This window comes from Anastrepha ludens, chromosome 6, assembly GCF_028408465.1.
Source record: "Anastrepha ludens isolate Willacy chromosome 6, idAnaLude1.1, whole genome shotgun sequence".
In the NCBI taxonomy this organism is placed as follows: domain Eukaryota; kingdom Metazoa; phylum Arthropoda; class Insecta; order Diptera; family Tephritidae; genus Anastrepha; species Anastrepha ludens.
In genome coordinates this window covers 101,533,643-101,546,293 of record NC_071502.1, presented here as the reverse complement: position 1 = coordinate 101,546,293, position 12,651 = coordinate 101,533,643, and positions in this window count along the sequence as shown.

Genomic DNA, 12,651 nt, shown 5'->3' with positions numbered 1-12,651 from the left:
CAATAAGTGCCAGCTTCCTCCTGCGCGGTATTCACAGCGAATTCGACGAATGCGATGCAACAAACGCTTCAAAACGTCACTACAGAAAATTGCATTGACGGTTTGGCCCGTTGGCACGAACTCCTTGCGTACAATTCCCTTGAAATTGTAAAAACAAATGAACATCGACCTGATTTTTGACTTCTCCAAACGCTAGTGGGTGGTGTCTTGTCTGGTGCCTTCTAATTCGGCACTTTGACGCTTAGTTTCAAGTTCATGTTGGAAAAACAATGTTTCATCACCAGTTACAATGTTGTAAAGGGAGTTCTCGTCTTTTTCGAAATAATGGCACCACTTCTTTTGCTTTTGACCGCGACACAAATCCTTTCTTTCTTCCACTGCAGGCCTTCGTTCCACCGTCAAGGTTTTATTAAACTTTTTTAACTCACTAGTTACCGCACTTTTAGGACAATTTAAAGACCATTCTGCGACAAATCACGATTTTCTTGCTTTTTACGCACAATTTTCTCCGCATGCTGACACTTAACCGAAAGCATTTTGAAGAATGTGTATAAGTTAAGAAAAGTGAATAATCCAAATTAGTAATGGCATCAAACACTATGATATACATATTTTTTTTTACAGTTCATTTTACGCAAGTGGTGAGTAAACACAATCGACTGGTTTTTCGTGTCACTTCTTTAAATAAAGGTTTGATAGCTAGCAGCCTTCTCACGCCCTCTCAACAATTCGACTCCCTTCTTCCACATAAAAAAATACTTTGCACATACAAAGCGCAGCTAAAAATATTATAAAAATAACGCTATTATTTGCAACTTCCAACTTACACTTCACTAAAATTTAAAAAGTTATAAAACTGCACATCAAAGAGTTTTCTTGAAATTACTGTTGTGAAAAAAAGTTCGTAAGATTTTTCTAAATTTTGAAGAAAGTTTACAATTTGTGCAAGGTGGCGCAAAATTAATCACTCAGATTTATAATTTTTGCAAATGTCATCGTAGGTCAATCATATTTGACACTTGTGCTGTAGGCAGCTGCAGTCCAGGTACCGGAGCGCGTAAAGGTTAAAATAAATATAAAAAAGGTATAAATAATTGTATAAATAATCTTCAAATCAAAACTACTAAACAGACAATGCAAATTTACTCTGTATAAAACCATCATTAGATCAGTATTATGCTATGCACCTGAATCGTGGACGCTAATTGAAGCAGATAAAACAAAACTGCAAGCCTTCGAACGAAAAATACTCAGAAGAATTTTCGGAGCAATTAAAGATCACGGCGAGTGGCGGATAAGATGGGACGACGAGCTAGATCTACTGATAAAGGGGGAAAATGTTATACATTTCATCAAAGCAAGAATGGACGGTACGAAGGCGCAGAAGAAAATCGTAGAAGCGTTCAACACTAGAGCAAGAGGAAGGCCGAGAACAAGATGGACCGACGAACTAGAGGACGACATCAAGAAACTTAGGATAACGAACTGAAAAAAGTCGCATGCGTTCGAGACGTATGGAGGTCCCACGTGCAGCAGGCCAAAGCTCACAAAGAGCTGTAGAGCCAAAAGATGATGAAGATGATAAATAATTGACGCCTACACTTCTGTTAGGTGTTTGGCCGAGCTCCTCCTTCTATTTGTGGCGTGCGTCTTGATGTTGTTCCATAAATGGAGGGACCTACTGTTTGAAGCCGACTCCGAACAGCAAATGATTTTTTATGAGGAGCTTTTTCATCACAAAAATACACTCGGAGGTTTGTCATGGCCTGCTGAGGGGCGGCCGCTATTAGAAAAAACTTCTTCTACCATTTTGTGCTCATGCAAAATAAAGATTTGCTTCACTCAAAAGTGAAATCATCAAAATAATTTTTTATATTTAGTAAAAAAGTTATTCCAAAACAAAATTTAATGATTAATCATGCGCCATCTTGTATTTTATCTTACGACTAAAAATACGACCGATATTTGAATAACTTTTTCCCCCAATTATTTTGAGTAGAATTTTAGTGTTTATAAATATTGTTATTTGAATTAATTAAATACTAAAAATTATATAAAAAATTAAATTTATCATTTAGCATTTCTTTTGAAATGATCAAAATTTCATTTGATATACTTATACACATACATATGTATGTACTTGAATCTATGTAAGTGTATGCGTATTTTCTTTCAATTCTGTAAGTCTATTTTCATATTGAAAATCTTAGCACACAAATTCCATTTCTGTGTGTCCTAAATTCAAAACTTCGAATTTTTACACGAAATTTGGTCACTGGATCTGTAACTATATATATGTTCATAAATATGTATATATATATGTATAAAATGAGCGCATTACTACCTACTTTTTATTTTTAGGAACTAAATTTTTACTTTTTGTTTTATTTTATGTTTTTTTGTTTTTCTGTTTTTGTTTAGAAACATTTATTGTTGCTTTCTCGGCGGCATTGTGCGACATTAAGGCTATTTATAGTAGATATTCTTTTACGTTTTTTCCTATTCATTCTTAGTAAATGCATGAGATTTTATTTATATACATATTTGTATTTCTTTCTAGGCGCATATACATACATATATGCGCATACATATGTAAGTATGTATGTGTGAATGCTTTCACTTTGTTCTCAAATGCAGAAACTGATATACAGACACACTCAACATAAAATTGAAATACTTTTATAGTCGCTAGAAATGAGGTTCTAGCCTTTTGCATAATTTGGATTAAATGATGAAGACTTCTAAACGAAATTTATTTATATTTTAATGGGCAACGGATTTTGAATGAAATTTTAAATTGAATAAAATTTAAAATAAATGTACAACACATTTACATTTTGGTTGAATTTAATTTGAGGGCATACTTACATTCATACATATTTCTCTACAGTATTTAAAAGCTAGAAACATTCATATATTAATGTGTTTATTTTTATTTTTTAAATTAGCGAGCATTGGCAGAATGTTGAAAAATCTAAATGTTTAACTGAAACATTAGACGGTCGCTGATACTTATCAGATTAGACAGAAAGGAATTACCGACCGACAAGTGGCTGCCAACAGGTCACATCATAAACGGCAGGCAGGCGGAAAAACCGCCAGGCCCACGCACCCAATTTCGCAGAAGCTACTGGAACGAAGAAGAGCCAGAAGTCCTCAATCTCCTGTTTTTTGAGTATCCTGCTCTTCGGAGGAAGAATCGGAAATTCATTGGGCCAGAATTTTTTTAGATTCCAAGTGAAGTGGCTAAATTAAAGGTATGGCAGCTGCTCAAATTCTTTGGCTGCACTGAGAGAGTGGACTTGAATAAAATTTAAAAAACAGCAAACATTTTAACAAGAAAGTGGGTTGTTTTTATGTTTAATTCAGCAGAATTTCGGAACATTTCAGCTAAGGGGCTAGTTAATTCGAGTGGCAGCCCTTGGTCGGGAAAAATCTGAGACATTCCGGTACATAGAACCAGCTGCTGACGAGATCCAGAACCAAACACAAGTACAACTACTGGACTAAACAGTTCATAGATAGGCATTAAATGATATTCGTCGGGAGCATCTTTCCAGCTTTCTAAACTTCCTACCCCCGTATGCCATTATCCGAGTCCAACCACCACCCAACGCAGACGAAGAGCTTCAGCTACCTATCCAAAATCGACACCGACATACTCAACATATGTCCGGCATATGTAGGTACCCCGCACGATGCTAATCACCTATTCACATAACGGTGACTGCTCCATACTGGCAGGGCTTGATGTACTGCTACAACAACAACAACTATGTCAGTTACGTAATAGTTCGTTATTACACACTGCCTCAACAGTCAATAAAAAATTTATTTCGTATGCAGGTGAATATCTCGATGATGTGAGATAAGACTAGAGAAAGGTGTAGAGAGTTAATTCTTACAACACCGATTTTTTTTGTTTGTGAGGGGATATAAAAAGACAGTTTTAAATCTAAAACTGTTGGAGAAGGAAAGTTTCTGCAGAAAATCGTTTAATGGGCTAAAATCAAATTGAAAGAAGTTGCGGACAGCTCAGAACAAGTCTCAGCTGCTCAATTTGCAAACGGTACAACGAGTGGCGACGCGGGAGATATTTCTTATACTCCAGCAAAAGACAAATATTTTAAATACTCTGCAGCTAAGGACGTCCTCAGGATTAAGGCGTCCAGCCGGATACGGATGACGGACGGGCTTCCATCCTAAACGGAAATAGAAATAAAAGCTTTAACTCTCAGGTTACAGAGATCGACTCTGGTCCCAGCTTCATCGCCAGAGCAGCAAAGTGAAAATCTGTTATATCTCTAAGCAAAGAAGAGATTCCAATCTTCACACACGGTTCAAAAAGTTGCACTAAACAGGATTTTGGATCTTTATTCAGCAACGTTCGTTGCGAGAAGCTTGTTTTTTTGTCGGGACAACTAGAAGGTGCCGCACTCAGACATTGATTAAGTCCATTGTACTACACTTGGACTCCCTTTTAATTTTCTTTAAATCTACCCGATCTCCGAAGAAATCTGAGTAAGCCAAGCCAAGTGAGCCAAGGTGGTCGCTTCTTAAAACATCAGTGCCAAAGGCCTCAAACCAGATTCGAGCGAAGGCGGGGCAGATGCACAGGAAGTGGTCCGCCGTCTCATTCTCCTCTTCACAAGCTGAGCAGAATACACTGTCTGAGATGCCCACCCTTTCCATGTGCTTCGCCCACAGAAAGTGGCCCGTCATCAGTCCAACCAGTTGTCCGCACTCCCTTCTGCTTAAAGACAGGAGGGTTTGCGACAGTCGATCGGACATGACAAGTAACATCAGTTTAGTCGAGAAGCTTACAGATTTCTGAACGTTTGCAGCGTTTTTCAAACTGGTATTGGAGCAAAGCAAATTAAGAAAAACATTTTTCTAATAGCGGTCGCCCCTCGGCAGGCAATGGCAAACCTCCGAGTGTTTTTCTGCCATGAAAAAGCTCCTCATAAAAATATCTGCCATTCGGAGTCGGCTTAAAACTGTAGGTCCCTCCACTTGTGGAACAACATCAAGACTCACGCCACAAATAGGGGGAGGAGCTCGGCCAAACACCCAAAAAGGGTGTACGCGCCATTTATACATATATATATATATATAATGGAAGCAAAGCTGGTATGCACGATGGATTTCGCTCCATCAAGGAGCATGCTTTCGAATGTCCAAGATGCATAATATATCTTCAACAGCACAATAGTAATCTGTACAGAGTACCATGACATGGTGGTGATTGCGAAAATGAGGAAATAAACGCGTGACCGAGGAAAGGATCTGAGGCAAGGCTTGCCCATTCAACTTTAAGCATACAAGCCTCACTATGTTTCCCGTTCGCCCAAGTTGATGGCTAATATATTTTGTATCAAATTTGTTTAACTAATTTCATAAAAAAATGTATATTTTTTTGGCTGCAATATAAATGGAACTACTTTAAATCCGATAAAAAAAATTTGTTTGATGGTGTAACAGTTTTCAATTTTTATAAAAACTACTTACCTGTAAGATGTTAAAAAGTTGTGGAGAACAATTTTTATTCTCCTACAGATGGTCCAGACAGTTTTATTAATTTAGCTGCTGTGTAAATTGAATTTAAATTAAAAAGAGAAGAAAAAAATGCGTAAACAAAAAATTTGTAAAATCAACTTACCGTTTTTATATTCAATTTCAATTATTTAAACTCCATGCATCGAAATAATAAAAAAACTGGATTTACTTCCAGTTAATTCTATTTTATAAAAAAAATAAATGGGTATACAATTTTTTTTGAGTTAAAGCATAAAAGCAGACTCGAGCGTATAAAATCTAAATTATTTCTTAAAAGGCGTCGGCAAACCGAGTCATCCTAGCTAATTTTAAAGTTAAAGTAAAAACTTTCTATTCTTATTTCCAGCGATTTGCATATTCGTCTGCTGTATGCACTCGTATAGGCATAGGTCAGTATTGTATGCAAATATTGCTCCTTCAAATAGATTGCGTATACGCAGTGAAGGTCCATTTTTACGTAAAATGAAAGGGAAATTTATTTATGTTCTTACAAATGTATGCTGCTTCGATATCAGGCTAATATAGTTTGCTAAACATTCATGATTTGCAGGATTTAGAAAATATAAAGCTTGATTGAAAAATACTCATATAAAAAAATATATTTATATAAATACTTACCCCCTACCATTTTATGCTCTTGACGAACCAACAAAAATTTGCAAAATAATCGGGATTAAATTAACAAGGCGAAAGCTTTTTGGAGTTCCGTGAGTAATTTTAAGAAATTAAGAGCTTCTATATACTGCGCTGCTCCGAAAACCGAACGAAACAGCGACACGTATTTTAATTTGTCACGGCCCTTTAGAATTTTGACAATTAAAAATGACAAATACTCAAGCTTGGAAAATAAAAAGAATCGAGCACTTAGTGGTCGTTTCCACGGGAGTCGGTTCTACGCTACCGAAACGACCCGGATTTATATCCGGCCAAGGATTGCCACTCTAGCAGCATTTCCCGTATGTAAGAATGGGGAGTGTTTATGCTGCTACAACAACAACAACAACTATTAAGCACTTTCCAGTTGAGCATTTTCGAGTGGCGCAAAATTAATCACTCTATCGATGGATTTATAATTTTTGCAAATGGCAAATGTCAATTATATTTGGCACTTGTAAACTTGGCAGCTGCAGTATACAAACAGACAGCAGTGGAGCGCGTAAAGGTCAAAATAAAGATTTCCATCACTCAAAAATTTTTTCTTTATTTAGTAAAAAAAAGTAAAGCGTACAAACCATAAAATATAAGTACATATGTATGTGTAAGTACTTACAAACAAATTAAATGTACATACCGTCGGCAGCAAAATAAAGTGTACACCACATATTGATAACTTTCGACTATTCATTTATTTATTTTATAGTTTCAATTACAATATTTTTTTATAAAAATAGCATTCATAGTAGAACAAGAACCATATAATGAAAAATTTCGAGCTTTGTATAAAATTTGTAAAAATTAGGCAAATTTTCATCAAAATTCCAAAATTTTAACTCAGAACCTTTAGAAAAATTTCGGTATGCAAATTTATAGATCATGGAATTTCAGTATAATAAAGTGCAAGTTTCAAATGATTCGAGGATCGCGTTGATTTTTGACAAAAAAATATGGAGTAGGCATTAAATGGAGAAAATGCACAAGTCTGCGTTCGAAAAAAATTCTCAAAGGAGTAAGGAGGAGGATTAATTTTGTAATACCTTCCTCGAAAAAGTCTACGGCTAGCTGTTTTTGGATATCCGAATGTTTCTGTGACTGTTTCGTGTAGAAAAGATCTGGAGGTTTGCGGAAACATCGCTCATTCATCATTTATTCATCCAATGTCGATCTGTGATAGTTAGTTTCGATTTTTTTTACAACTGAAAGTCTTCAGCTCCTCTGATTGTCTCACACGGAAGTATGACCAGTTCTAAGCCCAGGTCACCACTACCACACACTGGCATATAACTCCATCACCGTAAACTGGTTTAACCGTATACCCGTCTCTGGACATTATAACATAATCTCGTCCCTCGGGGTACTTAGCGACTCTTAATATTTTACATGTAAAATGGCTATATTTTACATGAAAAGTCGATGATATTTTCCTAAATTTCGCAAAATAATATTTTTATTAGCATATTGGTTGTGTGTATGTGTGAAATATATTTGTGTGCCTTCCAAAAAACAATTTGAACAACGAAAAAACAAAGCCAAAGTTTAATGACCGAGTCACAGTGACGTTTTCCCTGTAGTACGTTTGCGCTATAAAAATGGTCTGTGCATTCTTGCCGTTCTTCATCAATGAACCCAACCTAGGTACTCAGTGAGCGAAAAGTATATTGCGCCTTTATTTTGAGTAAACAACCGCAAAAAAGTTCAAACAAATATTATTATTATTATTATTATTTATTAGAATAATATAAAATATTACACTAACTTAAAAACAAAAACAAAGAGCACACTAGCTACTTGGGCCCAAAATTGCTTGGTAATTATAAGGTTATGTTTAAGTTTTAAGGTATAGGATAAATGACAATTTTACAAGCTTTCAATTTGGCCGATTACCTTAATAAAGTTAATATTTTAATGACATTCTCTGTTGTGGTATTTTTCAAAAGTTCGGAGGGGTTTTTTGAACCGAAGATAGGTACACGTTTAGTATTTAAATTTGCACAGATGTCTATTATGTGTATAAGGTTGAGTTGATCGTTAGAGAAAGGACATGTGGGAGGAGACGTGGATAGAAGAAGGTGTTCATGGGTTAGCCTGGAGTGACCGATCCTACAGAAATTTGATTCCTTGATAATGTGGATGCATATATTGCTTTTTCACACTCTGGGTTAAAAGCTTTATACGGGTGCCTGAATTGCGCCCACGATGCATATTTTTGTCGAAGGATATAGCTGTTTATGTAGGCTTGAAGGTATTTAGAGACAAGTGGAGTATATAGAAGGACTGGGGATTGGTGCATGTATTTGGCCGCTAGATCTGCCGATTCATTTCCCAGAATGCCTTTGTGACTTGGAATCCAGACGATACATATTTTGTCTCCATTTTTTATTAAGTAATCCCGTATTTGGGAGAGAATTTGACTACTACCGTAAATGTTGAATAGCCCTTGTATTACCGAAAAGCTACCAGTAAATATGGCAAATTTACCTTTCGATTTCGACGCATAGTCCATTGCTTTAAGGATAGCGGTTGCTTCGGATGAAAATATTGAGCTATAACTTGGTAACAAGCCTCCTGTTATCAGTGCACCATTATTGTGTACTACAGCGAAAGTTGCGCTATCGCCGGATTTAGACCCGTCTGTAAATATGTGAGTTCTACTAGCAAACTCTTCTCTGTTGACTAGTTCGCCGTAGAGTTGTTTGAACAGTTCGGAGCTAGTGTTATTTTTATAGAACTTGTGAAGGTCAGAGTTTATTGAGGTGGGGGAGAAGGTCCAGGGGGCCTGTTGACACAATTTAAGCGATGTTTTTGGGATTTGAATTCCCAGGTTATACATTGATGAAAGGCACTCTCGTATAACGGACTTTATCTTGTATGTTCGTTTGTGTTTGGAAACAGTCTTCAAGGTATTAAAAATAAGTCTATTGATGGTGGTCAAATAATAACGAAGTTACTCTCACAATTTTCTGAAGCAAACCTTGTAACCGCACGGAGAATCGGTGTTACTCACATCAATGCAAATACTTTGTTTGTAAGTTTGAGAAATCGACTATAAATTTTACTAAGATTGATGATGATTTTGTCTCGTGGACTAAATGCCCGAGTGACGGGAATAAGGTTAATCTCATTAAAAATTGCAAGCGGAGTTTTTATATGCACAACGTGGTAGCCATTACGCCGTTCATATACCACTTGACTTGAGATTGTACCGACATTTTGCGCGCACGTGTTCTGCCTTGGTCAAAGTTTTCCACATATTAAGCTCGAATTCGCCTCGTTTTGAAGAGGAGGTTACACAGTAGTGTTGGTGACATGTCGAAAAAATATTTCCTATGAAACACCAACATGAAGAACATTTTTCTAATAGCGTTCGCCCCTTGGCAGGCAATGGCAAACCGCCGAGTGTATTTCTACCATGAAAAAGCTCCTCATAAAAACATCTGCCGTTCGGAGTCGGCTTGAAACTGTAGGTCCCTCCATTTGTGGAACAACATCAAAAAGGGTGTGCGCGCCAATTATATATATATTATACATAAATTTCAAAAAATAAGACTTATTGGAAAATGTGTTTGAAAGCAAATGCAAGCCCAGAAGCTAGAATGAAAACGCTGGCTACAATGAATCTTACATTTTTTCTGAATCGATATTCTAAAAAATATTTTTTTATCTATTTATTTATAGAAAGTACGCAATACATACATATGCACGTGCCTTTTTCATTCTTATTCAAAAGTTTGTAACTTTTAACTGCCCAGCTTCGTCAGAATGGGCAAACATCATACACGCTTTTTGACACCAAGCGCAGTTTCAGACAGGATCCCTTCCAATCGCGACTTCTTTAATCTGACTTCTACTGGAAAACCTTGTTCGACCAGCAGAATTAAATCGCCGAGACTCTAGTTTTGCCTCTTCATCACTGGATAAAGCAGCGAATTAGTCTAAAGGTGATTACGTGCAAGATGAAGTAACCGCTGCTGGCAATCAAGCAAATAGCCCACTTGCGATTCGACACCCACGTCGCTATAGACAGTTGTACTTCCTCGTTCCTCCAGCATTGTCAGTGATAATAATGTCAGCCATTCAATTTGACAGAGAAACTTTCTGGTCAAAAACAGCCACTTTGAACTAAATAGGAAAATGAGAAATAAAGTACAGAATCGACGAACAAAAACCATATTTTCTGCGGCAATCCTTCATCGTAACCTTTTTATTATTTGATCTGAAGAGGATAACCTTCGATGAGATCGTATGTGAAAGGCTCAACCAATAGTCCGTTGGCTCCCGCTTCATAGTCAGGCAACGGAATATCAATTCTATACTTAATAATTGGAAAATCCGGGTCTTCATATTCTCTATCGCTTGCCCTGCGAACCCCATTTAACAGGTTGGATAAATATATCCTCCATAATTTTACAAGAAATCGTCCCATTCTTAAAATGCAAGATGTCAAAGTTTTTGATAGAATTTTCGGGAATGTTTGCTGTCGAGAAGCGCTATCTCTTCTTTATTCAATTACCTAATACCCTAATAACCCTATTACCTCCTTTCTCAACCTCTCTGCACACGAGTTCCGTAGGAGCCTATATGCACTTTTTTTTCATTCTGCGGCTTTGTAACATTTCTTGTCTTGTCGTTACAATAACCACCCTGTAACATAGAATTTAATATACAAAAGTACTCTATACACACACTTTAAGCGTAGACCCTCAATGCTTTTATTTCATATTAAAGGGTGAGCCATGTAAAATTTGCTTTTTGAATCGGCTATAAAAAAAAACTACTCAATACTTTTTCAAACTTTTTTTTTTATTTTGAAGATTGAACATTGTCATTTATGAATGAAAAATAATATCGTTCAAATGACTGCCCCGACTGGGTTTACAGTAGGCCATTCGATCAACCCAACTTTTAAGCACATTTTCGATTGTTTGGGCTCCAATTTCATGAATGGCAACTTCGATTTCGTGTTTTAAAGCATCAATCGTCTGTGGATGGTTCGCATAGCATTTGTCCTTAACGGCTCCCCACAAAAAATAGTCCAACGGGCTTAAATCACAGCTCCGAGACGGCCAATTGATATCGGAATTTCGGCTAATTATTCGGTTTTCAAAAACGGTAGCCAAAAGTTCGAGTGTAACTTTGGCAATGTGACAAGTTGCACCGTCCTGTTGAAACCAAATGTCGTCCATGTCATCCTCTTCAATTTTTGGAAACAAAAACTCGTTGAGCATGTCACGGTAACGCTCGCCCTTTACTGTAACCGCTGCTCCTCGCTCATTTTCCAAAAAAAATGGCCCGATGATGCCGCCAGACCAAAAACCGCACCAAACAGTGACTCGTTGTGGATGCATTTGCTTCTCTACAGTAACGTGTGGATTTTCTGAGCCCCAAATCCGACAATTTTGCTTATTGACGTAGCCACCGATGTGAAAATGAGCTTCATCAGAAAAGATGATTTTTCGATAAAAATGCTCATCTTCGGTCAAACGATTTTCTGCCCATTGTTCAAACGTATAGCGTCCCATTTCGTAAATGTCAAACCTTTAAGTAAATTATGAACACATTTGAACATCATTTGTGTTACCATTTTCAAAGAAATAGGTGGTTCAAAAAGCAAACGCTATATGGCCCACCCTATACAATTACCTTATAAGATTTACTCTTTAAATCATTTTTATAAATAAATAAAAATTCCTCTCTTGGTTGCAAGATGATAAAGTCCCAAATCGAACGTTTTTGGAACGTTGTTGCCTCTGTAATCTCTGTACCTCTGAAGGGATGTGTCTTGGCTGCGAGTTGCTCGATCAGGAGACAGCCACATAGTTTGATTTGTTGTGCTGGGATGTGGTGCTACAAACACAGTCCATTAGTGCAGATTTCTTTGTGGAAACTGAATTTCCGCACTGTGGAGCCAAAGATTCTCTCCTTGCTCACCCTAGTATTGGAGTTGTCAGACGCGACTTTCAAGTAGCAGCATTTATAAGTGCACTTTAAGCGCTCATAGAAGCTATCTTTAAACGCATTGCCTCCCTCTTCCGATGTGACGTCCATAAGTCCTTAAAATATGTGGTGTAGTCGTCATCGAAATTGGAGCGTCTCAGCCGAGACTTTTTAGGAATTTCGATTGAAAGCCATTTTTATGTCATCGTTATCCTAACGCACAACCCGATTCTGGCATGCTTTATTTAAGTATGCTAAGAAATATTAAAAACAGCCGCAGCCAAATGGGTTGGTCGGTGACTGCCATTCGTAAGAGCCCGAGTTCGAGTATCCGGACGTGAAACACCAAATAATAAAAAAGCGGTCGCCTCTCGACAGGCAATGGCAAACCTCGAAATGTATTTCTGCAATGAAAAAGCTCCTTATAAAAACTCAACACCCCTCTCACGGAGGGGGCTTCAAACTGTAGGTACCCCCACTTCTAGAAAAACATCAAGATGCAAT